The sequence below is a fragment of the Eubalaena glacialis genome, chromosome 13 (genome assembly GCF_028564815.1).
Source record: "Eubalaena glacialis isolate mEubGla1 chromosome 13, mEubGla1.1.hap2.+ XY, whole genome shotgun sequence".
Classification (NCBI taxonomy): Eukaryota; Metazoa; Chordata; class Mammalia; order Artiodactyla; family Balaenidae; genus Eubalaena; species Eubalaena glacialis.
In genome coordinates, this window is record NC_083728.1 from 81,218,239 (window position 1) to 81,245,852 (window position 27,614).

At 46.1% G+C, this 27,614-nt stretch overlaps 1 protein-coding gene across 1 annotated transcript in view; it reads right to left on the minus strand.

The window, feature by feature from the left end:
- The window catches only part of GALNT17 (polypeptide N-acetylgalactosaminyltransferase 17), a 446,202-nt gene that overhangs the window by 143,559 nt on the left and 275,029 nt on the right, over positions 1 to 27,614 (minus strand). The window lies entirely within an intron of this gene.

The window sequence follows — 27,614 nt, forward strand, 5'->3', positions numbered from 1 at the left end:
CACACACGCATGCATGCACGCAACACACACACAACGGCATTCATGGTTTCTTCCCGGGAACCTCCAACGCTCCAGAATGGCAGTTCTTGGGTCTGAGGCTTGTCATGGGGAGGGACCATGGTCCTCTGGAGGGCAGTGAAGCAGGAAGACTGTCACACCTCCTACTACAGATTCCTAATCTGCAAAACCAGGGCTCTGGCCCTGAGCTGGGCAAGGCTGGGGACCCGGAAGACTTAGCTCATCGGGACCGGTGTGGGCAGGAGCCTGGAACAGTCCCCCAAACCGAGGACAGCAGCTCTTCCTCAGCTGACCTGCCAGAAAAGGGCTGTGTGTTCACCCCTTTGGTTTTTCACGGCTGCTCCCCCTTCAAAGGAACCAGAAAAGCGGGCAAAGCTCTCACCGTATCACATATGTCTCTGTCTTAAACAGCCAATGGGCAATTGCGCCGTGTCACAGATGCAAATCCGGGACCAGCAGTTTCTGCTTGATGAATTGCTATAATGTTTCCAACTTGCCAACACCCAGACCCAGAATTAGCTGGCTTACCATAATTGTAAAACAGACATAAGATGCCTTTTTAAAATATGCTGATGGATGTCACACTCTTGTGGTCTTCGTTTAGATTTCATTTCTTTCTTTGCCTGGAAACAAGGTCCCCAAGCTCTACAAATCACCCGAGGGAAAGAAGCAAAGCGGAGGAAAAGTGAAGCTTGCTCGTAGTGAGTGAGTGCGGGGCTTTGGACCCCTGCAAACCCAACACTTCACGCCGGCAGCTCAGCCCCATCTCATTAGGACAAGGAAAGCTGGGCACGATTAGAATGCAGTGGCTTAATTTCTTGTGGGTGGACTAGTGCAGCTTAAAATAGTTAATATTTTGTTTTATCTTCATTGACTTGTCTAATAATACAGAAAATATCCTTCTCGGGCATTGAACAAAGGAGCTTATCCTGTCACACAAGCTTAGCACAGCCTGTGAGCTGAATGCTGATCTCAGGTGTGTGGAACTCGAAATCCCCTTCTTAAAACAATTAGGCTTATCCTGGAGGGAGATGCTTCCTTTCCCTTCCTCATCCCCCTTTCAAAACACTTCCCAGCCATGTAGACCTGCACTGTAGCTCCTTTCCTCCTGTGCAAAAATGTGCAATGTTCTAAACTACTCTTTTATCCAGCAGGTAATAAGTAGGTAATCAGAAGATGCAAATTACTGCTGTGTTAAAGGGACACGGCTGGACGATTAAGCAACACACTGGCTTGGGGACCCAGCTGTGTCCACAGACACAAGCTGGTTTATTTCTTCAGTGTATCACGGCAGCCCACAAAAAAAAAATTCCCCACTTGAGGGTCAAAAGGGACTGGGATAAGTGTTTACTTCCAGCAGACCATCTTGAAATTACTCCAGACCCGTGACAAGGTTTTCTCCAGAAACACCTCGGTGGCATACATAAATACCAAGTGTTTTTCATCATTTTGGCTGAATTTCTTTTTTTTCTTTTTTTTTGGCCCCGCCATGTGGCTTTCGGGATCTTAGTTGCCCGACCAGGTAGCAAACCTGGGCCCCTGCAGTGGAAGCGTGGAGTCCTAACCACTGGACCACCAGGGAATTGCCTAAATTTCATTTTCATTGTATAAAAAAAATAGGTTACCAAATAAGTTCAGGATCAAAATTGCTGTGTCCAGGAAGGGGAAATGGGGTGGAGACCTCACACCTTCTGGTACATCGAACGTGACTTTTTGAAGCCTTCCTTCTGTAACTCAGCTGGTGTGGCCTCCTGCTCGGTTTTGATTCTTGATTTTGCTTTAGCCAAGAGGCAGAAAAAAAAACAAACAAACAAAAACTAGAGCAATGAAGGCTGTGGCTTCCACATTCCAGGTATACATCCTGAAATGCTTATTAAAGAGCTAAGAGAGATGCTGGCAGACATAATCACTTCTTTCTCTCTCTGTCCTCACATTTTTTGCTAAGTACACTGAGAAGAGGCATCTACGGAGGGCCCTCAAGGGGCTTATACTCAGGATGAAAATGTAATCAAATAATCACACAATTAACTGTGGAATCGCTGGAGTTGGACGCCCAGAAGGAGCACATGCTAACAGAGTATAATAGAAGAATCTGATCTCATCAAGAGTGCCCTGCAGGTTCTCCAGAGAAGCTGAATTCCGAGTGATGAGAAGGAATTAACTGATGGAAGAGGGAAGACAAGACATCCCAGCAGAGGGATGTGCAAAGGCCCTGTGGCAGGGGGTGATGCAGCAGGAAGAAGAGGAGGAGGGCTGGCGGGGTGAGAACAAACAAAACGAGGGGTGGAATTGTTCCAGCTGGGGCTGGAGAGGTAGATACAGCCAGAGCACCCAGACTCTGTGGGCCAAGTAAAGGACGAGACTTGTAATCCTAAAAGCCGGGGGAAGCCACTGCATTATTTAATGTGTAAGCACTCAAGCATGGCGGGGGGTGGGGTGGGGGGGGAGGGTGTGTGTGATCCAATTTGCATTTTGACCCTGGGATTGTGATAGAAAGAAGAGAATGTAAGAAGGGGATGGAGGTAAACCAGTCCAAAGGTTACAGCAGAGGTGCAAGTAAAAGATGCAGCAGCTGAATCTAGGGTGGCTGCAGCACAGAGGCAGAGAAGCAGAGAGACTAGAGAGAAATTCAGGACATAGCATTGAGAGCTGAATGGGACACGGAGGGTGAGGGACAGGAGGTGTCAAGGATGATGCTTCTGGCTGGGGGGCAGGGCAACTCACTTTCCCTTTTGGCCAAAGGTACCTTGCACCCTCTCTTGGGTTTCCTCCTTGCTCAGGGGCTAATCCTTCTCTAAATGTGGGTGTCCCCAGCCCTCTGTGTGGTGTTTTTCTTCTTTTCTCTCTGTGTAACTACGCATCTTCTCTAAGTGACCTTCTCAGCCTCATGGGTTTAAATAATGACACTGAGCTCCCAAATATCTCACGCCAGCCTTGATTTCTGCAGACTCATATATCCAGCCACTGCCACCTACTCAGCAAGTCCACGTGAACGTCCAATAGGTATCTCAGATCAACACAGCCAAAATAAAACTCGTAAGTCACCCTGTGACATACATCCTCCCCCCACCCAAGTCTCTGCCATCTTAGGAAATGGCACCACCATCTTGCATCCCATGGCTCAAGCTAAGGGTCTAGAGATCATCCTCAATTCCTCCCTCTTCCTCATCCCCCACATCTAACACACCCACAAATTCTGTTGACTGGTATTAAGATGCAGGAAAAAGGAAGATCTAAGAAAGAAATGCCATTTCATTAAATGGTTGTTAGCTTGGACATGAGGCTTGGAGATGAAAAAATACTGCCACACTGTCTTCCTGCCTTCGGAGCCTCCTAAGAATATACTTCTGCCAAAAGAGTTGCTATGGAGATTTACAAAGTATTCCAAAGTCCTGCGGGTCATCCTTACAGGTAGAGTTGGCAGAGCGCAGATTTCAAAGAAAATATCAACAGATGCTCTCAGCATCAAATGTCACCATCTCTCAAAGACAGCTTAACTCAGGGGTTTTGCATTTTCACGGAACCACAGAATCTCAGGGTTAGGAGGGACCTTAAATGCCATCTATTTCAACCCTATTCATCTCTTTGACACAGTTATCTGGCTCCTGCTGGAACATCCATCTCCAGGGTTTTCTGAGACAGCATAGTAGTTCATTGTCACTGCTTCACAACTAGACCTACGGGTCCTCCACTCCCAGCCTCTGCTGTATCCTGATCCTCTGCTTCCATTCATCTCGACTCTGGGCAAATGTACATCCCCTCCCGTACACTCCATTCTCTCTTGTACCCCCCAGCCCATCACTCTGACATTTCAAGTCCTGGCTCAGAAATCCAAATTCCATTCACTGACACCAACTCTGAGGCTAAACCTTCACCTTTTCAGTATTTTCCTTTTTCTTGGTCCTATAGCCCTTTCTCACTTTTATAGTACCAAAGTAAATCTAGATTCGTTGTAGAAAATTTGGCAAACAAGAGCAAGGATTTTTTGAAACTGCAATCACCCATCCTCCTGCCCGCAGGGATAACCTCTGTCTCCACTGTGGGCTGTCACATCAGAGTTCTTTGCTTGCACGGATACGAGGCGTGATCACACATGCCCGTGTGCACACGCACGCTTTGAAGTAGAATCATGCTGTATTGTCTGCTTTGCAAACTGTCTTGTACACCGAATAATAGTATAGAGTGCGTGTTCTTCTTCCCCAAGTCCCAGTCATCTGTAGGATGAACCGTCGCAAAGAGCACCTGGGTTCCCAAAGCTAGCCGTTCCTGCTGGAGCCCCACAGACGGCGTCCCTGTCCCTTCCGGCCTTACCATTCATCGAGGGCAATGAAGGCAGGCGTGGGCAGCAGCAGTGGCCGTCACTAACCTTGGCAGGCTGTGTGCGGCATTTGGAGGATGTGCTCCAGGAAAACGGCACACTTCCCAAAGGGCGTGGTGGGTCCACATGTAACACGGGCTGAGTTGTGCACCGCCCGCCTCAATTCATATAAGTCCTTACCCTCATATGTCAGAATGTGACTATGTTTGGAGACAGGTCTTTAAAGAGATACTTCCATTAAAATGAGGCCATTAGGGTGGACCCCAATCCAACCTGGGTATTGTCCTCATAGAAGAAAAGATTTGGACATAGACATACACAGAGGGAAGACCATGTGAAGATCCAGGGAGAAGACGGCCGTCTGCAAACCAAGGAGAGAGGCCTCAGAAGAAACCAACCCAGCTGACACCTTGATCTCAAACTTCTAGTCTCCAGAATTGGAAGAACAAAATTTCTGTTGTGTAAGCCACCCAGTCTGTGGTAACTTGTGCTGGCAGCCAGAGTAAACTAACACAGGGAGGAAAGTCAGCTCACGGGGGAGAGATACAGGAAAACACTTGTTCATCAAGTCCCCACTCCCAGTTCAAAGAGATGGATCCAAATTCCTCTCCTGGGACAAATGTCCTAACTCTCAAGTCACTTTCACTGATTGAAACTCAGATGAGTCCAGTTGAGAATGCTGATTTTCGTTCCTCTCACCCTATCCAGGGCAGCTAGAAGGGTCTGGAACAAGAAAGAGGATGTTGCCAGTTCTGAAATACCTCTTCCTCTTCACTCCTCTGAGGTTGGGCCTCGGGAGCAGGAGGGACAGAAAGGGGGGACGTGGCAGTGTTACAAGGGGAGGTGGAGACGGTCTTACGTCACCAGAGGATGTCAGTGCTGGGGGGTGCTCTGTGGTCACCGTGGCTGCCTTGGGCTCCAGTTGTGGCTCATGGCCTCACCAATGTGGTGGTCACTAAACGGGCTGTGTGGCATGCAGTTTTTCTGGGGAGGTGCTCCCCTCTAATGATAAGGTCCTCCCCACCCCCACCAGAGAGAGGCCACCTTGTCTCCCATTGGCTCCATCACGCAGCCACCTGGGCATTCCTCCGTGCCCTGCCCGCCTCTGGGCCCCTCACTCTCAAGCCCAGGGAGCTTCTGTGATCCTCTTTCATGTGCCTCAAAGAACACAGGGAACTGGGAAAGGACTTCCCCTTTTCTTTGATTCCCAAGCACATATAGATGGCCCCTCTAGCCTTGGTGGCATTTGCAGGTCACTGGGCTTACCTTTTTTTATCATTCTCTAGACCAAAACTAGACATTCCTAGAACTCTCTCCTCGCTACCCTGCAGCCTCCTACACACTTGCAGAGAGGAGGGGAAGGGGGTCATAAGCTGCAGCAGAAGCATTATTACTTCCAAATCAAGCAGAGAAATCACCAGCCTCTACACACGACCATCACACATCCTCCGGTTATGGTGGCTGCACCAAGAGACAGTGCTCCCTTCCCAGGCCCGGTCAGGAGTCAGCGGTTAGGGCCTGGGTACTGGAGTCAGACCTCAGTACTACATTGAAATCCAGCTCTGCCACTGCTGGTCTCAGGCAAGCTACTGAATCCCTTTCTGCCTCAACAGAAACGAAGATAATAATAATAGTACCTCCTTCACTGGCTTGTTTTGAGTAATAATAAGTTACTGATCCATGGAAAGTGATGAGCACTGTGCCTGGCACATAGTATGTGCTCAATAAAGATAGCCATGATTGTTGTCATTGTTTTTTCTTTACTTTTTTTCTTTTTTAATTGAGGTTTTGTTACTTTACAATATTATATTAGTTTCAGGTGTACAACACAGTGATGCAAAATTTTTATAGATTATACTCCATTTAAAGTTATTATAAAATATTGGCTACATTCCCTGTGCTGTACAATACGTCCTTGTAGCTTATTTATTTTCTACACAGTAGTTTGTACCTCTCAGTCCCAGACCCCTATCTTGCCCCTTCTCCCTTCCCTCTCACCAGTGGTAACTACTAGGTTGTTCTCTATATCTGTGAGTCAGTTTCTGTTTTGTTATATTCAATCATTTGTTTTATTTTTGATTCCACATATAAGTGATAACATACAGTATTTGTCTTTCTCTGTCTGACTTATTTCACTTAGCATAATACCCTCCAAGTCCCCTGTCCTCACACAGGATATAGGGTATATATAGTCCCTCCTAGGCTTCTCTCCTCTGTTTATCAGAAAGTGAGAGAACACCTAAAAGATCTAAATGGAAATACCTGCATCGTTCAGAGAGGAAAGGCAGAGGCATGGGGGTGGGGTGATGTGAGAAGGAAGGAGAAGGGGAGGGAAAGGAAGGGGGCCAATCAAAGCTAAGTTCCTTCTCCTTACCAAGTGAACATACTTCTTCAACATGAAGGTAAACTGGGGCCCAGTCAAGAACATCCAGACAATAGAAGATGCACTGGCAGGGATCTGGCAGGGGGGGGAGAGCTGGCAGTGGGGGAGAGCTCACGAGAGCCCCCGAAAGACTCGGGCTGGATCTGGGCATGAGCCTGAGCTCCTGGGAGGCCAGGCAATGCTCACTGATCTCTGTGCCCCCAGCACCCAGCCCTGGCATCTGATACCTGCCAGAATTTAAGCATGAACAGGAGTGGAAATCAAAACTATTTACTCTGGAAACTGACCATTTCAACTAAAATATGTATTTATTTATGCAGTTTATTTAGATACAAGTAGGAATCAGGGGGCTGAGAGGGACCCATCCATCCAGAGCATGTGAACTAAGGAATGCTACAGGGGGACCCCTGGCCCCCAAATCTTCCCACAATTACTGCTCTGGCCCATCATACGTTCTCCAGTTGGGTCATTCCTTCAAGAGAGAACTCTTACTACAATGCATTTTGGAAGGAAAAGAGAAGAATGATGATACGGTGTCGAATTCTTTGTATCATCAAACTGAATTCTCACAACGGTTCTATGAAACTGTATTCTCTCCATTTTACAGATTAATCAACTGAGAGAATTTAAGTAACTTGCCCAGTTTCATCCAAGCATCTGCCAACGTTTTTTTTGTTGTTGTTGTTGTTTGCTTTTTTGGGTTTTTTTGGCCGTGCTGCAAGGCATGCAAGATCTTAGTTCCCTGACTAGGGATCGAACCTGCACCACGCCCCCTGCAGTGGAAGCGCGGAGTCTTAACCACTGGACCACCAGGGAAGTCCCTTGCCTGAAATTGGGTTCAACGTATTTTTTGAACCCACGTCCCGCAGCCACCAAAGCCTCTCCCTTCTGCTCTGCCAGGGCAGAGCCGCCACCAGCCACCCGTTATCCAATGCCTTCGTAAAAACACCATGGAATTGGGATGCTGGCTCCTGACAAGGCCCTGAAAGTAACAGCCAAAGAATTGAGGGTTTCTATGGGTGCCAAGGTTGGAAAGTTCTAGCACAGGATGCATTTCAGGAAAATGGGTATAAATGATACAGCTCTGTGCTGGGAAAGAGGACCTAAAACAGGTCCAGTTACCCCTGGAAACATGGACACGGGATCCAGCTCCTGCTTACAGAAGAAAGATCTCAGTGCAGATTTCTCTAGGTCAGTGTTTCTCAAAGCCTGGCTCCCAGACCATTGGCATCAGTGGTGTCTGGTGACTTGTTAGAAATGCAAATCCTTAAGGTTGCCCTAGACCTAATGGATTGGAAAATCTGCATGGGGCGCAGCAATCTGTGCTGGAACAAATCCTCTGCACAGCTGGTCTGGGGTGTCTTCTCCAACTGCATCAGGATGGTGCTGGGGTCTGCCACCAAGACCACTCCATCTGGGGCCACTTCCACCCAGCCTATGTGCCTGGGCTGTGAACGGAAGCCTCTCCCCTGGCACAGATAGTAGATTAATTTACCGGGGTGCGTGGCTGCCTTAAATCTTCCCCAGAACTAGGCAGGGAACAAACATATAAATAATGCTGCGTGCTTCACAGGCCAGGATGGCCCTCATTACAAATCATAAGCTGTAAAATGCAACTGGTGGAAAGAAATCATCTTGACAGCTTCTTACATTCCCTGCCTAAGGAAAAATAAAACCACTGCCACCCTTACCTCCACTCCTGCCACCTCTACCACTGGCCCAGCTACTCAATATCACCACAAAGGCCCAGGAGAATGGGCAGGAGACAGAGCCCAGGGCATCAGAATGCCAACATTTTGCAGGGACTGGCTCCTCTTGCCCATGGAACACCAATCTGGCCCCTCAAGATGCTGTCCCAGGGAATTCCCTGGAGGTCCAGTGGTTAGGGCTCCACGCTTTCACTGCTGAGGGCCCGGGTTCAATCCCTGGTCGGGGAACTGGGATCCCATGGGCTGCACGGTGTGGCCAAAACAAACAACAACAAAAAATGCTGTCCCACTCTGCCTGCACCCCCCCATGTGCTCTACAAACACTTACAGGGGCTTTGCTATCACCATTTCATCATCCGATCATTCTCTGCAGTTCTCTTTCATTCTATCTAGTTATTCGATCTTGCCGTCATTCTATCTAGTGAGAGTTTGTTCAGGTTAGCACCTTCTATACTCGATCTCAGTCAATTCTTCCCAGTTCTACAACCACCCTCCCTGATAGCTGGTGTTCAGATGAACTTTGTTCAGAGGAAGAACCAGGCTCAGAGCATTTGCGTCACTTCCCATAGTGAATATCTGACTCCAAAGTCTGTTGATGAGCTCAATCAGTCTGTTTTATATGAATCTCCTGATCTTATTTCAGGTCTCTGTCCTTGCCTAGAGCAGTTGGGTGTGAATAAGACCTTGGAGGGCTATCTTCAGGGGTTGGTGTCAAGCTGACCTGTCTTCTGGTCTTGTTCTATGTCAAGGTACTCAGACCATGGCCCCAGTCCACCAGCATCAGAGTCACCTGGGAATTTGTTTAAAATGCAACTCCTCGGGCCCCACCCACCCCCGGCCTGCTGAATGAGAAAATCTGGGGGGGGGGGGGGGGGGGCGGCACCAGGAACTGCATTTCAACAAGCCTGCCAGGTGATCCCGATGCCGCTCCAGTTTGAGAACCTCGGCTCAGGTTGTGTCCTGATGTGTAACTGGGTCCAGTTCTGCTCCCTGTGTGGAACCTGCCATTGTCCTGAAAATTTCTTCACATTCTCCAAAGTCTGTACGCCTCCCCTGAATTCCATCAGGTGGGATGCTGGGTCCTGCTCTCTCCTACAGGACCTCATGAGCTTGCCTGCCCAGATACCCTATGGTCTCCACCCTAGCAGGTCCCTTTGCCCTTCCCTTACACCACTGCCCCTTGTGCTGACTGCCTACGGCTTCATTCTTGCCTTCAGTCTATCGTTGCTTAGCCCCCAGTGATTCCCTGGGCCCTGGACAGGCTTTCGGTACCGTCACCAAACCTCTGACCCACCTGCTCTAGTTTCCAGATGCTGGTTTCCTCCTGGTCTACCCCATTCTGTCTCAGTGAAGCAGGGCCAAGGAAATATATGAACAAACTCATGTTCATACTCCAGCAAACTGGGAAATGCTTAAGGAAAAACTTCACCCTCCTGATGGAGATACCAGTCATATGTCAGGTCCCCAGGAAGTAGTCTCTGAAATGGAGATTTGGGTGCAGGGTGTGAGGGAACCAGATAGTAGAGGAGCTGAACCATGATGCAGTTACAACAAAGACCTCAGCTGATCCCTTGGGAAGCTCTGGATCAGAGCTGCCCTACAGAGATGTCTCAAATCAGGCAAGAGGGCTGGACCCCCATGCCGCACAATGAATAGTCAGTGGGTGATGGCCGTACTTGGGGACATACAAGGACATAACCTTGGGCAAGGCAGCACCCTCCTGTCATCGAGATGTGAGGAGAGGGACTCAGACGTGAGCTGTGAGGAGGTAACAGTCCCATCAGCTGGAGGAACAAGTAAGTTCCTTGGTCTTGAAAGGACGGATGTAGGTGATAGACCGCAGCATCCACAGAGCCCTGGCATGCAACCAAGGCTTCTGCTGCTGTGAGAAGCAATGGGCTACGGTCCACACTGAAAGGTCTCGACAGTCTAGGAAATCACAAAGATCTGCCACTACAAATACAATCAAGACCAGGATGAAAATATATTCAGTGTACCTTAAGTCCATCAGACCTATTGAACACTGGTAGCTGGAGCTCTGCTTGTTCTCATACTATAAAATCTGGGTCAGTGAAACATGCTTTTGCTCCAGGCAGGGAAAGATGATGACTAGGTTATGAATTTCTTAAGAGGAAGTACTGTGCCCTGTCGCATCTGACTCCATAGCCCACACAACTTCTGGGGAACAAAGCAAATACCCACCAGCCTCTTCAGTCCAGAGGATGGATTATGACTGAATCTAAAAAAAAAAAAAATGTCACTATGAAGTAAATCCGCAGGGGATGCCAAGGCAGCTACAATGACAGCAAATGACAAGACCACAAACCACATCTTAGCTCCAGAAATGCTAGCATATCACCTGCTTGTCCATCAACTGTGGAGCAGGAGGTGTTGGTGGGACACAAAATTAGAACGGACATAGTGGATGGTCTCAAAGCCCACCTCCACTGAGCCATAAGCATGTCTGGGTGAAAAGTAGCAAGATTATCTCTCAGTGATGGCACCAGGAGGAGAACAAGTACCCGCGATAAAGGTCATTCGAAAGAACAAAGTCTGAGCCAGGATATGCAATCAGAAGCTAGGACTATCACACTTCTGATCAGACTGAAAGCAGAGGCCAAAGTAAGATCTCAGATTAGTGAGCTAGAGGAACAAAAACATCTGAAACAGGGTGCCCAGTGCACCAGTCAGGGCTCAAGCTAAGAAGCAGAACCACTAGGAGATAGAGATGTAGATGTAGATGTATAGATACATAGATAGATGGCTTGTTACAGAGATTTGACCCCGCACACAACTGCGGGAGCTGGTTAGGCAGTCTCTGGAAGGCCGCTGTCTTCACGTCTGATGCTGGAGCTTCAATTCCACAGGGTAGATGGTCAGGAAGGGGAGACGATGGTTATAAGATTGGGAAGCAAGATCAAGATGGAACCCGATCCCACTCCTGGGCATATATCCAGAGAAAACCATAATTTGAAAAGATACATGCACCCCCTATGTTCACTGCAGCACTTTTTACAATAGCCAAGACATGGAAGCAACCTAAGTGGCCATCGACAGATGAATGGATAAAGAAGATGTGGCACATGTATACAATGGAATATTACTCAGCCATAAAAAAGAATGAAATAATGCCATTTGCGCAACATGGATGGACCTAGAGGTTATCATACTGAGATAAGTCAGACAGACTTATTTGTGAATAAGTGAAATAAGTAAGTCAGACAGACAAAGACAAATATCACTTATACTTGGAATCTAAAAAAGTGATACAAATGAACTTATTTATAAAAGAGAAACAAACTCACAGACATAGAGAATAGACTTGTGGTTACCAAAGGGGAAAGGTGTGGTGGAGGGATAAATTAGAAGTTTGGGATTAACATGTAGACACTACTATATAGAAAATAGACAATTAACAAGGACCTACTGTATAGCACAGGGAACTATATTCAATACTCTGTAATAACCTATGTGGAAAAAGAATCTGAAAAAGAATAAAAATATGTATATGTATAACTGAATCACTTTGCTGTACACCTGAAACTAACACAACATTGTAAATCAACTACACTCCAATATAAAATAAAAATTAAAAAAAAAAAAAAAAGGAACAAGCTGGAATCCACAAGCACGAGATGGAGCCCAGGAGGACGAATGAAACTTGTCAAAGTGTCTCCTTGTCTCTGACCTTGGTGGTCTGGGAAGTCCCGCAGAAGCCAAGGCTCTTCATCATGCAGCTGAACACACGCACCAGGCCCAGGAGGTGGAGCAGCTAAAGAAGCTCTTGGGAAAAGTGGAGCAACTACAGAGCAGCCAACAGGTGGAGGCAGCAGAGGAGTGAAAATGTGCATGAGCTACAAAATGGCTGCTGTTTCACGTCCATCGTCCATATCTCCCCTAGGAATCTCTCCTGTGGTCCATCCTACTGGAAAACACATAGGGAAGGAGATTTGGGGAAGTGTAGTTCAGCCAGGCCAAGCGGACACATCCCCAAAGCACCACGCCCAGCTTTCGTCTAAGCCGAAGGACTCATCAGGCAGGCTTTCATACAGGACTCCGAGCTGCCTCCTGAGAAAGTGCACTGGTTTGGCACAAAGCTGGGGGACCACATTCAAAGGAGAGAGGTGACTGCAAGCCTGGGATATGTGGTCTCTTTGCCTTATGATCTTCACAGGCAGGCTGCAAAGGCTCCCCGCTCTGGAACTCTGTGCTGACCGAGCTGCAGTGAAAGGGCTTGTTCAGGAAAATCTTCTGTAGGGTTTTGAAAGCACAGGCTCAGCAGGGTAGGCACCAGCCACTTCTGCAAGGATGAGAGACAAAGGCCTTGACATCAGACTCTAGTGGCTTCACTGATGGGCCACATGGGTCACCAAAGCACCTTGGGTGAGCGTGGATGGCTGTGCCTGCCACGGGCACCGTGCCGCCCACAGTGTTGGCATTTGGGGCAGCAAAGCAACAGGAGAGACATCACAGGGCATTGGGAGAGAAAAGTGGAGGGCATCATGCTGGTGGCGAGGAGAACTGACTGCACGATCCTGCCAGAACTGTGTAGGAGTCCTCTGAGGGGCTCCCAAGAGCCACTGACCTGTGACCATTCCTGCGACCAAGTTGTTAACCACCTGCCCAACTGGTTAGCATGGCCTAGAAAACAAGTCATCAAAGGATCAAAGCACACCTGGTACCAAAAGCTTCTTCTCGAAGGATAGACCTGCTTGGCCGAGAAGGGGTTTACTTCAAAGGAGAACGAATACGGCTCCGTCAGCATCGTGAAAGATGTGACATGACTCACGAAAGCAGATCTGGTGTAGTGTTTCCATTGGAACACTGTAGAAAAATGGCTGGAACAGCCCCAAAGTGGACCCTGTAGCCTGAGAACATCAGAGCAATCCTTGAAGCGGTCCTTCAAGCCCCGGCCCAAAGTTCAAATGCGACTTTGTTTTTCATCTGAGCATGAGTTTGATGCCATTTCTGCAAACATAGTCTTCAATTTTACAATCTTCAACTTGTAAAAAGAAATTTTACAAATTTCTACAGACATTTAAACATCTTTCTGTTTGCAAATGAATGAGTTCCAGCAAGAGGAAAAAAAAATCCTCCTCTAAGACTGAATTAGGGAGACTTCTTCCTCAAGGACCAGCTGAAAAGAAAAGGTCTGTGCTGTTATCACTCACAAATTCTCTTGCCTGAATCAATTAGCTACCTGAGTGTCATTTGAAGCCATGCTGAGCTATAATCAAGGCAGCGCTGTCAGCCTGTCATGGCCACTTCTCTGTGGCTTCCACCAAGAATCTGTTAAGACAGAGCCCACCTAAAGCCATATGTGTTGAGAAACACAGTGGAAAACTGGGTAGAAAAAAAATTAACTTTTTGGTGTTTTTTTTTAATTTACTTGAAATATTTTTTGAAATTCAAGTATAGAGATTGAGTCAGTCATCCATATGGTCACCATGGGCTGTGCAAGTCCCTGTCATAAAGTCACTGGTCTTTTTTTTTTAATTGAAGTATAGTTGATTTACAAAGTTGTGTTAATTTCTGCTGTACAGCAAAGTGATTCAGTTATATATATAATTCTTTTTCATATTCTTTTTCATTATGGTTTATTACAGGATATTGAATACAGTTCCCTGTGCTATACAGTAGGACCTTGTTGTTTATCTATTTTATATATAGTACTTTGTATCTGCTAATCCCAAACTCCTAATTTATCCCTCCCCCACCCCCTTTCCACTTTGGTAACCATAAGTTTGTTTTCTATGTCTGTGAGTCTGTTTCTGTTTCGTAGATAAGTTGATTTGTGTCATATTTTAGATTCCACATATAAGTGATATCATATGGTGTTTGTCTTTTTCTGACTTACTTCACTTAGTATGATCATCTCTAGGTCCATCCATGTTGCTGCAAATAAAGCCACTGGTCTTGAACTCAACTGTGAGAGATGATTTCTGGTCTACAGACAAGATACCACTGTTAGGTTGTTCTCCCCAAACCTGCCTAATTAGAGTGGGCAACACGGAAGAGGTGGGAGCCATGAAGGTTTGTCTGATGGTTACAGTGAGTATTGCACCAAAAAATACAGAAATGCAAAGGGATTTGGCCTCTGAGATGGTTCTGTTGTTCCATTTCTCCTTCTGCAGCAGGAGGGCTTCTGAGTTACATTCTACAGAACTGACCTTAGCTAGTTTAACAGGAACAGGAATTTATTAAAGGATGCACGTACCCAGCTGCCACTTTGTCCATGCAGGAACAAGATGCCACAACAAAGACAGGCCCCACTTCTGCCTCTCAGAGGCTTCTCCTTCCTGTCGCCAGAAAAGCCATGATACCTCCTCCTTTTACTGTCTCCCCAGGCTCCCTGTAGGGGAGTCTGATTGGAGAAGCTGGTTCTCCGACTGGCCTTAGCTGCAAGGGAGGCGGGAAAGCGAGTTTCTCTGAGCTTAGAAAGGACAGACTCATGGTGGAAACTCCCCCAAATATAAGGAAGGTGGGCCCAGGTGCTAGGTCGCCATCAAACAGGGTGACAGATGACAGCAGGATCCTTATTTTTCCTGGCCCTTACCATTCTGTGTTCAGAAGAGGCAAAAACATCAGCTGTGGATTTATTTAAAACTCCAACTTCCAGAATATGTACTGGAATTGGATAATTTCAGCTGTAAATCCTACAGCCTCTAAGCATTCGGAGCCAAGTACAGGTAGGCATAGTAAATGTCTCAGTGAATGGTCTCAATAAGATTCTCAATAAATGAAGAACTCTTTTATTGTATCCGGTTGGATGTGTTCGTTACGGTCAGAAACTACACCAGTTCATGTGTGGAAGATTTTCAGACATGGGTTTGAAACCCCACAGGTTTCACTAACAGGGTCAGAATGGATACATGAGAGGGTCAGCAATGGTACAGGGGAAGCCATGGCCCGGGGTCCCCACCTGGCACTGTGACCTGTGCTACAACCATCAAAGTTCTATTGTCCAACTACACAATGGAAGGATTAAAACACATGGGTTATTTTCAAACTTCTGTTGAGCAGGAGGACCCAGCTGAAATACTCAATCTCACACCAGCACAAGAGCAGAATAAAGAGGGTAGATGATGGGGTGATGTGATGGGTGACACCTGGAGAACCCCTCCCCCTCCCCTCTGGCCCCACTATAGCCCCTGAGCCATCCTCATCCCACCCTGCGGGATCTGAAGGACATCATTTGAAAACCACTCAACTTTGCATGCAATTTCCAAGTTTCCATCCAGGGTTCTGACTCTATAAGGCTCAGACTCTCACCCTAGACGCAAGCCTCTCAGCCTCAGCTCTCTGGACATCTTGGGCTGCATAATTCTTCGTTGTGGGCTGTCCTGTGTCTCTCAAGATGTTTAGCAGCATCCCTGACCTCTACTGACTAGATGCCAGCAGCACCCCTAACTGTAATGACCAAAAATATCACCATATATTGATTGCAAAGGTCCCCTGGAGGACAAAATCCTCACCCATTCCCTTGAGAACCACAGTCCTAGATTGATTCAAAATTCTACTAAATGTCACACTCCATTTCTTCAGCATTCTCATCAACCTATGGTTTATCCTCATTCATGAAAGAAAAAAATACAATCTCCTTTTAAGCTAGCAATAAGGCACTTACTTCAGCTATTCAGGGGATTTGTGAGCAAGTGTTTTTATATCCTATGGGCATGTTCCATGATTTCTGTTCGTTGAAAACCACACATCTTTTCATTTAACTGTCCTTTTTTGCTGTTTGTGTCTTCCCAGCAGCTGAGAGGCTTGGATAATACAAAGCCCATCACTGCTAACACCTTCCACCTCCACCTAAGAGCTGGAGTAGTAACCTCCAACTAGAGCAACCATCCTTTCACTCATAATCCCATTCATGATTCTCTTCCACAGGACATGGATCCCAACCAGCTGACTGAATCATTGGTTCCCAGTCAACACAGCCCACCAAGTGAAAAGAACCAACCGCAAACATGAAGGACAATGAAGATAATAATAACTATGATGGTGGTGATGACGAAGGTGGATAATTAATTATTATTAGGAGTAGTAAGAGTAGTATCCTAGCTAAGACTTACATAGCAAACCTTACTATGAAGCAGATGCTTTATATAGATTTCGAGCACTTTAGACTTTACATATATCCCAAGACCATCAGGAAGAACTGTCCGAATTTGGGAACAGGTAAGAGATTCCTGATCCGTTCAGTGAAATGCTGGGTGTGGTCCAGCAGAGCCTCTGGGGAGCGTGCACCTCAACTTTCTCTTGAGGGAGCTATTTTACAACTCTGTAGCTGCTGTAACACACTGTCACAAACTGGGTGGCTTAACAAACAACAGAAATGTATTCTCTCTGAGTTTCACTGGGCTGAAATCATGACACCTGGGGCCTTGCCCTTCATACTCTGCATGAGAGATTCTGTTCCTGTTTCTTCCAGTATGTGGCAGCTGCCGGCATTTTTTGGCTGGTGGCTACATCACTCCGTTCTCTGTCTCCGTGGTTACACCGCTCCCTGGTGTGTGTGTGTGCATGTGTGTGTGTGTGGGTGTACACCAAATCTCTCTTTGTTTCCTTCACATGGATAGGAATACCATGGGATACATGTGGTTCCATTTAGGGTCCACTGGGATAATCCAGGATAATCTTTTCTTCTCAAAATCTTTAATTTAGTCACGTCTGCAAAAGTCGTTTTTGCCATGTAACAGTCACAGGTTCTGGGGATTAGGATGCGGATATCTTTGGGGAAGGGGGCGTTAGTCAGCCACCCCCTGCAGAGGTGGCTGCCACATTCTAGAAAACTGAGAAGAATGAAGATGCCACCTGTAGTGAACTTTTTTTCTGGTAAAGAATATAAATCTCTGTAAATCAAACTTTCATCTAACTGGACTTGACATCTTCCACAAGTTAATAACGTGAATAAAATATTATGTTTTCTATTTGTATTTGCATGCAAAACACAATTTTACCTTTTGAGAGCTATGCTTTCACAGTATTAACTCAATAACTCACACAACAAGCCCATGAGACAGGTGCTGTTAATTTCCCCCATTTTAAAGATGATAAAATTGAGTCCCAGAGAGGTTAAGAGACTTGTCTAAGGTCACACAGCTAGGAAGGATGGTCTGGCTCGAGGGCCCACTGTACTGTACTGTCATAATGTGGTGGATGTACTAAAAGCCCAGTAAAGTCCCATTAAGTTGGCTTTGTCATGAGTCCATAAAAGCTTGGAGTTTGCTTTGGGAGTTCAGTAAACATCTTCCATGACAACCCACGTGAAAAATGAAGCACAGATCAGGCTCCCTGAGGGTAGATATAGTGATCTACCCTGTTGAGGAGAATTGGGTTATTTTTCTCTTACTTCAGAACACAATCAAAAAATGCAAATATTAGGACTGAGCCAACACACATATGCAAACTGAAAAATAAACATCTGTGATGGGAAAGCATTATGGGTTACTTATAATCCCCAACTGCAAAGCATGGAGCTCTAGAAGGGTCCTTTGTTTGCTGAAGGGGATGATGGGCTTGAGAAAATCAGATTGGAAAACCTAAGAGGTAATGTGCTTAGTGTAAGAGAAGCACAGAAAGATATCGGGGGAGGAGGGGGAAGGTAAGTGGGAGCCCATGAGGAAACTGAAGGGTAGAATCAGGTTTTAATAGCAATTATGTCAAGTTTTAATGTGACATGTGACATGGCCTTCTCTACTACGTCTCGCGTTAATTGCCTGTGAAATCTATTTTACACAAAACATGCTTTGTGGAGTCGAATTTGTTTTTGGAGGATTCAGTGCTGAGCTCTACTTCTAGAAGGATGCAGGGATTAAAAACAGGGCCCCAGTCACGTTGGGTCATGCATAAATATATTTTAAAACTATATGTATGCTTTTCAAAATGTCCAACAGATTAACTGTGGTGTAGGGAATCAGATTGGCAGGATTCCAGCCCATTACCACATCTCAAATTTAATGAATTTGCATGAAAAAAAGTAAAAAATAAAAGGGAAATAGGGAGAACCAATGATCACTCTGTCTAAAAAAAAGGATTATTCAATATGCAAAACACGCACCCTCACTCTCTGAAATCCAAAAGTCAGACAGATGACTTCATTTGTGATTCTCAGTCACTTGTTTTCAGAACTCAAGGTTCCCTTAGGTGTCTTTCAGCTGAGCAAGTTCTCCAGTCTGTTCGTTTCCTGATCCATTTTAAATCTCTGCCTAGGTTGTGGTTTTTACATCACCTCACTCCTTCTGCTTAGATCAGTCTTTTCATTTCTAAAAACCAGCAGTTTAAAAGGAGTTTTTCCTTCCTGAATCTGGGTCTGAGCAACCAGAGAGAGACCCATGGATACTGCAGATAGGAAGGGGACTGACCAAAGCCAAGGGACTTTCCATCCAAAGTGCTCCCTTCAACTTGGCTTCCACTGGTGTCTCTCGTTCGACCACTGGAGAGACCAAAAACCAATCAACCAACCAACCAACCCATCAACTAACCAACCAAAATCCTCCCCCGCCCCGCCAATCTTAACTTTGTATTCATATCCTATCTCTTATTTTTGGAAATACACCATTGCTACTAACTTCCTAACCAGACTACAAACTTAGATGTAAGGGTACCATATATGTTGAGACCAACGTTTTTTGTTTCTGTCTTTTTCCCCTGACGGACAAAAACTGTAATTGCATGATAAAGTCACACTGGTCCTCTGGTCCCTGGCCTCAGTCTTTAAAGGCCACACACCGTGGCTGATATTACTAACAACCGCCCTAGGGATAGGTACCACTGCTATTATTTTTTCCAGGTTTAACTGAGATATAATTGACATATAGCATTGTGTAAGTTTAAGGTGTACAAGGTGATGATTTGATACATGCATAAATTGACAAGTGATTAGCACAGCAGGGTTAGTTACCACCTCCATCACTTCACATGACTATCATTTCTTTTTAAAAAAATTTTTTTGTAATTAATAACTATCATTTCTATTTTGTGCTGAGAACATGTAAGATCTGCTCTCTTAGCAACTTTCAAGTATATAATGAAGCATAATCACCATGCTTGTATGACTGTTAATTTACAAATGAGGAAATCTGAGGCTAATAAAGTTGAAATAACTTGCCCAAAGTGATAGAGTGGAGCTAACGTTTGAACCCAGGCCTCTGGGACTCCAGAACCTTCTTTTACATGGTTCCTCTATCCCTCCTCCCTCCAGCAACATGACCTCCTAGCGGTTCCTGGAAACTGTGATTTTTTTTTTTCCTCCCCACACCCAGAACCTCCACTGACCATTCCCTCAGCCCAGAACGGTTGCCACCATTCTGATAATCCATTCTCCCTTCTCTCCCATTCTTTTGCCTGTTGATCTCCTACATATTTCATATCCCCACTGCATCTCCACTCCAATGTCCCCATTGTGAGGGAACCTTCCCCATCACCTTCTCACATCACATCTTTACGGGCCAGGCACTTAACCTCAGTTTGCAACTATGAGTTCATTTCTGTGACGATGTGATAAATGTCTCTCTCCCCCACCAATCTCTGAGCTCCCTTAAGCAGCAGGAACGTCTATTTTGGCTTATGATTATGGCCCTGAAGCCAGCAAATAATAAGAGCTCAATAAATTTTTACTGAAGGAATGAAAGAACGAGTGAATGACAGACGACGAGATGGATGAATGAAAGAATGAGGGCGGTCCCAGGAGGAGAACCCAAAACTCCCCGTGCAGGGACAGACACCGCAAATGACCAGGTCAAGAGCACAAGCCAGTGAGAATTCAGGGGGGCCCGTCTATGATATCAAGAATGGCCCCCAGAACACACCCACACTCTCCCCCACGTGCCATTTCATAAAACTCAGATGCAAGGTCCGGCTGGTGCAGAAGCCCTCACCGAGGACCCCTGTGCCATTGTGCCAGTCTGTGTAGACACCAGCCTGTACGTTTTGGTTCTGAGACCCCTTGGTCCCCATCACAGCTGTCATCCACGTCTGATTTTCTCAGTACTTAGACTTCAGGTTTCCCCACAGACTTCGAGCTTTCTTTGGCTTTCCACGCTCCCTGGTGTCTAGAATGGAACTCTTTGCATGAGCCTCAGGCCCCCAGAATCCCAAACCTTCTTCCCATCAGTAAACTGGTAGCTCACCAGGCTGAGTCCTGCCATGAGGAGGGAGTCAGACAAACAGGATTCAAGCACAGAAATTACTTTAAAGGCTACTTTTTCAAGCACACATCTCTTACATAAAACAAGGTGACTCTGTACTTCTGATGAAAAGGAGGGCTCCTTGCCTTTGTGTTTCTCTACTGATGGTCACTATCTTGCAGGCATGGCTGTGTCTCCCAGTGCCCCAAATTAACCCAACCGTTTTTAAAGAGATGCTTTTGTAATACAGACAATGGGCATGTACTCCATCTCCTGTGGGTCTTATGTGAATAAAAGCCTATTTAGAAGACACAGTTGACCCTCCTGATCTATAACACAGCATAGCTGATGTGCAAATGGCTCTAAGACATGTTGCCCAGTCCCACCCCAGCCCCTTTCCGACCAGACAGCTGTCCCCGGGATGGAAAAGGACAGCTTTCCAACTTCTTTATAGAACCTGGAGCCATTACTGCTGTCCACCCAAGAACTATGTAGAGACGTAACTTGAAAGAGGGATTAGACTTGAGGAAGAGAGAAAGCAGGTGAGTAGAAAGCAAAGCAAGAGCTAATGCTTCTTCTAAGCAGCCTTGATGAGAGAAGCAGCCTTGACAAGAGAAGGAAGCTTTTACCACCAATGTTGGGTGCTGGTAGCTTAGACATAGTAGGAGAAGACAGAGCTGGGGAGGAAGGCTCCATCCCATTTGTATATGTCTATCAGGCAGTCATCTTGGGGAGAGCGAAGGCTATCAAACTTCACGTATGAAGAAGTAGATCAGGCTGGGACTTCCCAGGTGGCGCAGTGGTTAAGAATCCGCCTGCCAATGCAGGGCACACGGGTTCGAGCCCTGGTTCAGGAAGATCCCACGTGCTGAGGAGCAAGCATGCCTGTGCACCACAACTACTGAGCCTGCACTCTGGAGCCCGCGAGCCATAACTACTGAGCCTGCAAGCCGCAACTACTGAAGCCCAGGTGCCTAGAGCCCGTGCTCCACTACAAGAGAAGCCACCGCAATGAGAAGCCCGTGCACCGCAACGAAGAGTAGCCCCCACTCGCCACAACCAGAGAAAGCCCGCACACAGCAACGAAGACCCAATGCAGCCAAAAATAAATTAATTAATTAATTAAAAAGAAAAAAAAGAAGTAGATCTGGGGAATTCCCTGGTGGTCCAGTGATTAGGACTCGGTGCTTTTACCGAGGTGGCCTGGGTTCAATCCCTGGTCGGGGAACTAAGATCCCACAAGCCACACGGCCAAAAAAAGAGAAAGAAGTAGATTTGGTAAACTCTCAAGAGAGCAAGCTGAGTAGGTTAAATTAAGATTCCTTAAAGCTTTTCTTCTTTAGCTTATGTTGTAACTCTGGAACTAAAGTGTGTTTAGGAAGCTGAAGACAACAGTAGGAGGAAGGAAACAATCAGAAAAGAAAGCCATCTCCTCTCTGTCTCTCATCAGTCCCCTAGCACCAGGGTTTTAGGGATCCTGATGCCATCCATGGACCCCACGTGAGTCAGAGATGAGAAACGCGAAAGGACTGCCAAGGAATGTCCTAACCCCTGCCCTTGTCTTGGCACAAGGAGACAGGAAAGAATGAAAAGATCATTTTCCCAGCAAATCTTTGTGGTCTGAAGGTTGTCCTGGGGGAGGGGGAAAAGAGGGTCATAAAACAGCTTCTTTCTGTTTCAGGGGAATCTCTGAAGAAAGCCCCCACCCCACCCCTGCTTAGAGGTTAGGTCCATCTTGGGCATGGAGGGCAAGGGACGTAGGCAGATGACCCCTGACGAAGACTCTCTCCTTGACCAAACTTTAGTCATGCTCCTCTGAGCCTTCTTCTCCACCAGGCCTTGGCCTTGGCCTTCTGTGTCCATCCTTGCCAAGTCCAGTTTTAGCAAGTGCCAACCACAAATCGGCACTTGTCATCTACTCTACAAGGATTAAATCATGAGCCACTGCGGCTGCTGACCTTCAACACCCCCTGAAAGGAGTTGAGGGTGGAGATCAGGAATGAGGCACTCTGTGCTCTGGGAAAAACTGGCAGAACAGGTCTTTAGATAGTTAGATATTTTCAGGAGAAGATTTTATGAGCCCAATTCTTGCATCTCCTCATATCTAGAAAAGCACTAAAATCATTAACAGTGACATCTGCTCCTTGTGACTGACTAGCAGCTAGCTTCTGCCAAAATGTGTGCTTAACTGCACGTACCCCCTTCACTAAGATCATATGTAACACTGACCTTCCCCCTACCTCTTTGGAACAGTTTCTTAGAACTATCTGGAATGCTGTCTCCCAGGCTATAGTCCTCATTTTGCCCCAAATAAAACTTAACTCACAACTCTCATGTTGTGCTTTTTTTTTTTTTCAGTTGACACAAGGATGCTGTGAAGTCAGTGTAGACAGAATCCTACCCCCTTCATATTTAATCAAGTTCCTCATCTCCCACCCTTGATGTCTACATCCTTGGCCTGCCTTCAGCAAGAACGCTGTTAGCTCAGTTTAGCAAGAATCCTCCCACCCTTGATGCTCCTCTTCATAATTTTCCATCCACTGACCCTGTCACCCTGATCCTTGGCTATAAATCCCCACTGTCCTTGTATTCAAAATTGAGTTTGATCTCTCTCCCCTATTACAACAGAGTCAACCCCTACTGCAATAGTCTTGAATACAGTCTTCCTTACCATTAAACAAGCATCATAAAGCTTTTTAGCGCCCCTTGAATGGAGGGGATGAAGGGCTGCGGTGGGGATAAGCATTACTATGGGGGAGAACTTTGCCCTGGTCCCCTCAATGCCCCGACCGGGAATGGCTGCACAGATGCCTTCAGAAGGCTGGGCAGCAGGGAGGATCCTCCAGATCTACACGAAGGGTGGGTCTGTAACCCGGAGCAGCTCTTATCCCCACCGTCACTGAGCACAAGGGTCTGCTGTGCCTTCCCAGGACTTTTGTGTCCTTGATGAAATAGGTGGGAACAGGAGAACTGAATAAAGGCATTTCCTGCACATCTAGCTAATTGAGCCAGTTTTCAATTGATCCCCAAACTAAAGACATGCATCATTTCTTGCCCAAGAGGGCAGCAAGTTCGTAACAGTTGAATAATAAATAACTCAGCCCCACTGGGGCATCTGTGGGACAGAGTGCTAAGATGAAGAACTTGCTAGAATTGGACAGCAAAAGGCAAAGAACCAGGAAGGGGTCAGCAGGAGGCCCTGCCAGGCAGCCCAACTCCAGGGTGGCAATGGCCTCAGGCAATCATGTGGGAAGCGCTCACTCCCTCCTGAGGATATGTTAATGGAGGTCCCATTTCTGACTTTTTATGTTAATTTAAATGATGTTATATCTATGCCTCATTGAGTAAAAAGGGCAGTGAATTAATACACACATGAAAGAAAACCATAACCCTCAGCAACCACTGTCCAAATACTCTTCTAAAGCCTTTTGGATGATGGACTGTTTTACTCTACTTCTAAGAAATCCTTCTATTATCACCTCCCTGTTTTGAATACTTAGAAGTCATTAAATACTTGGTTTCTTTATGAGAAGAGAGTGTAGTAGGTCAACGATTTATTTCAACACCTCCTGCTTAAGAAAAATGAAAGGCCCATTCTTACATTCTGTCTCCATTTTTTACACAACTTGTTTTTTTAAAGTGTTTGTCTAACATCCATGACATGTATTTCCAATGTTCCCAGTAAAGTTTGGATTTGGCCTTCCTTTGACAAGTCTGCGAGGCCATCTGTAAGACCTAGAGATATAGGATGGTGAGATTTTGACGAATACATTTTTTCTTTTTTTGGCCGTGCCACGTGGCCTTTGGGATCTTAGTTCCCCGACCAGGGATCAAACCCGCGTCCCCTGCATTGGAAAGGCAGAGTCTTCCCCACTGGACTGCCAGGGAAGTCCTGATTACTACATTCTTGAATGCCTGGGTTTCCATCATGATCATGAAAAAGTGAAATGGAGCAGGACCCTGCAGGGCCCTCCCGGGTACAAAGGCCTTTCTATGTCCCCATTTTCTTTGTAGGAAAAAGGTTTCTGCCTCCTAGACCTTCCCTGAATACCAAAGGACAGATTCAAACAGTCACTAATTAGAAAAGCGAGGGAATGCAGAAACAAAGGAAGAGCAGTCAAGAAACAATAGTGCAGCTGTGGGGCTGGGTCCTGGTCCTCCTCAAGGGATACACATAACAATATACCTTTGAGTTCTTCTGAAGGAAATAAGGCCCCCACAGGGGAAGGGGGGGGAGGGATGGTAACTTAAGGGCTGAGCATAGGATTCCTGGAACACTGCCTTGTTACCTCACCACCGACCAATCAGAAGAAAGGCACACACCCTGCAGCCCTCACTCCAAGTTTTGCCTATAAAAACTCTTCCCTGAAAACCATGGTGGGGGATGGGTTGGGCTTTTTGAGCACGAGCCGCCCGTTCTCCTTGCATGGCCCTGCAATAAACCTTTCTCTGCTCTAAACTCCAATATTTCCGTTTGTTTGGGCTCACTTTGCATTGGGCACAGGAACCTGCATTCAGCAACAAAGGTTTTCAGGAATGTGAAGTTTTATATCTCTCTAACTTCCCCCCTCCTTTTAATTTTAGTCCTAAACCCAGTCCTTGGTGTGAGATCTACTTTGCCCCTTAGCCTTCAAAAAGATCTGGTCACGTATACGAGTAACAGGTGGACAGTGGCTTTTCAAATAACAGCTCTGCTTGGAGTTGTTAATGGTGGTAATTTAGTTGTGTAGCCAACCCTAATATGCCACCCCAAAATATGACTGTAGGAAACCAAAATATGTCACCCAAAATATGCCTCTTTGGCATGAGGATTATTTTGAGAAACAGTGGACACAGAGGAAGCTCTGCAAACAGAGTGTAAATTATCTTTTCTTTTTCGTAAGGGAAATTAACATTTATAAAGAAAATTTCCACTTGAAAGGGTGTTTCTCCTTCTGTACCAGGAAGAGAGGATGTCTCTAAATCACAAGGTACTCTTGGAGAAGACATGGACTTAAATCTGCATAACAAACCTTATCCTTCCTTGTTTACTGTACTTTTCCTGGTCTTCTTCCCATAAGTGTTCTCCTCCACATCCTTCTTCCTTTGTTTTAGCAGAAGATGATATTTAAGCCCCAATTCTAAGCCACCTCTGAGTTTACTCATCCCTGAGTTTCTCCCAGGTATATATGAGATATACATGTCAATACATTTCTGTCTGCTTTTCTTTTGTTTATCTGTCTTTTGTTACCGGGTACCAGTCAAGAACCTAGAAGAGTAGAAGAGAAGATTTTTCCTCTCGTACAGCTTCTGTTTATTTTTTTCTGTCATGTGTGATCAAAACTTCTACTTAAGAAACAGGGACCTCATGGTATTTCACTATCCCCCCCAACCCTATGGTCCAACACTGCCATCCTTGTCTATTTGATGGAAAGCTCTAAGTCCACCTGTGTATCTGAGGTGCTAACCTATTGCTCTATGCAGCTTTTAATTCAATGGGAAAGAGTTCTACTTCCTTTGGTCCTGGAGCAATCAAAGATCAGTCAGATGTTAGTCTTCTGATACACAGAATAGAGTCCTACTACACCTGTGGTGGAAAACGGACCAGCCAGCTGCTAAACCTGGCAGCAGGTCTGGATGACCTCACACACTGAGCTTTGCTGTGGTTACTCCATGGCAGGATGGGGTAGGTGATAACAGAGGTCCTACTGGGGAACACAGCATGGCTTCACAGAGTGGGGGCAGGGGGTGCCTGTGTGCCCTACCTCCCACTGATGCCCACTGTTTGGGATAAAGTGTCATTAGCTCCTTTCTCCAAAGAGGCTTATTTTAAGATGTAAATGCTATAGCACCGACATCCCCCCCTTCCCAGGCCTTGCATTTGATTTTCGGGAGTGTAGGAAAGAACTAACTCAGGTAAATGGCATTGTACATGCCACCTCCCTTAAGCTTCACAGGAGTCCTCAGAGGTAACAATCTCTGCTGAGACTTCTCATGGGACCTGAGGCCCACTGAAATGAACCAAGACACGTAAGCAGATAGGGTAGGGGATCCCCAGAGAAAGAGAACCAGGCATGGCTTTCTTGACATGAGAGAAGCCATTTTTGGCCTAAGCCATTTTGTGATCTTAGCCTGGCCACACAGCGCTTGTCCTTGAACAGGTCTTAGTAGTAAACGATCATAAGGTAACAAAAGAATGCAGAAACATTGCCTATTATCAGGCAATAGCAAAGATAATATATCAGTTGTAAAGACTCCAGTTCTGGTTTTTTTTGTTTTTTTTTAAACATCTTTATTGGAGTATAATTGCTTTACAATGGTGTGTTAGTTTCTGCTTTATAACAAAGTGAATCAGCTATACATATACATATATCCCCGTATCTCTTCCCTCTTGCGTCTCCCTCCCTCCCACCCTCCCTATCCCACCCCTCTATCCAGTTCTGTTTTAATGGTAAAGATTAGCCTGAAGCTCAACCACCAGATCTACTGGAACCTAAGGGATGATGATGTTGACTTTTTCTGACCCTCGTGACTTCAATCAACTAAAGCTCGAACTCTGTCGACCGCCCAAGCCCCTTCAGGAATATGCAGGTATCCTGAGCTTAAAGCTTCCCCAACTTTGCTGTGGAGGGAGACACTGCTTTGGGAAAGATGCCTGGTGTTCTCCTTCCTTGCTGCTAGTAATGAATCCTTCCTTCTTCTTATCTTTGGCTTGGTTGTGTCTTCTGGCTTGACACCCACCAAGAGGCAAACCCAGTTTTCGGGTAACAGACAGCTAACAAGTCCTGAGGCCAAGGTTTGATCCAGGTCTACTTGGTTTTAAAAGTCTGACTTGTTCTCTTAGGCAAACAGGACTATCTTTTAAAGAAAAGTCACGGCCTGCCCAGTGTGGTGTTTGTCCAGTGGGATCTGAGGTTCCAGATGGAACACCCTTCCCCGACCCAGGCTGGGGAGCATGAACTGCAAGACAGCTGTCTTCTCTGTGAGTATTAACTCTTGTTGTCCCCCAGGGTCTGGTACAGTGCCTGATTCATGGTGCTGTTCAAGAAATGTTTGCTGAATCAACAAACAAGAAG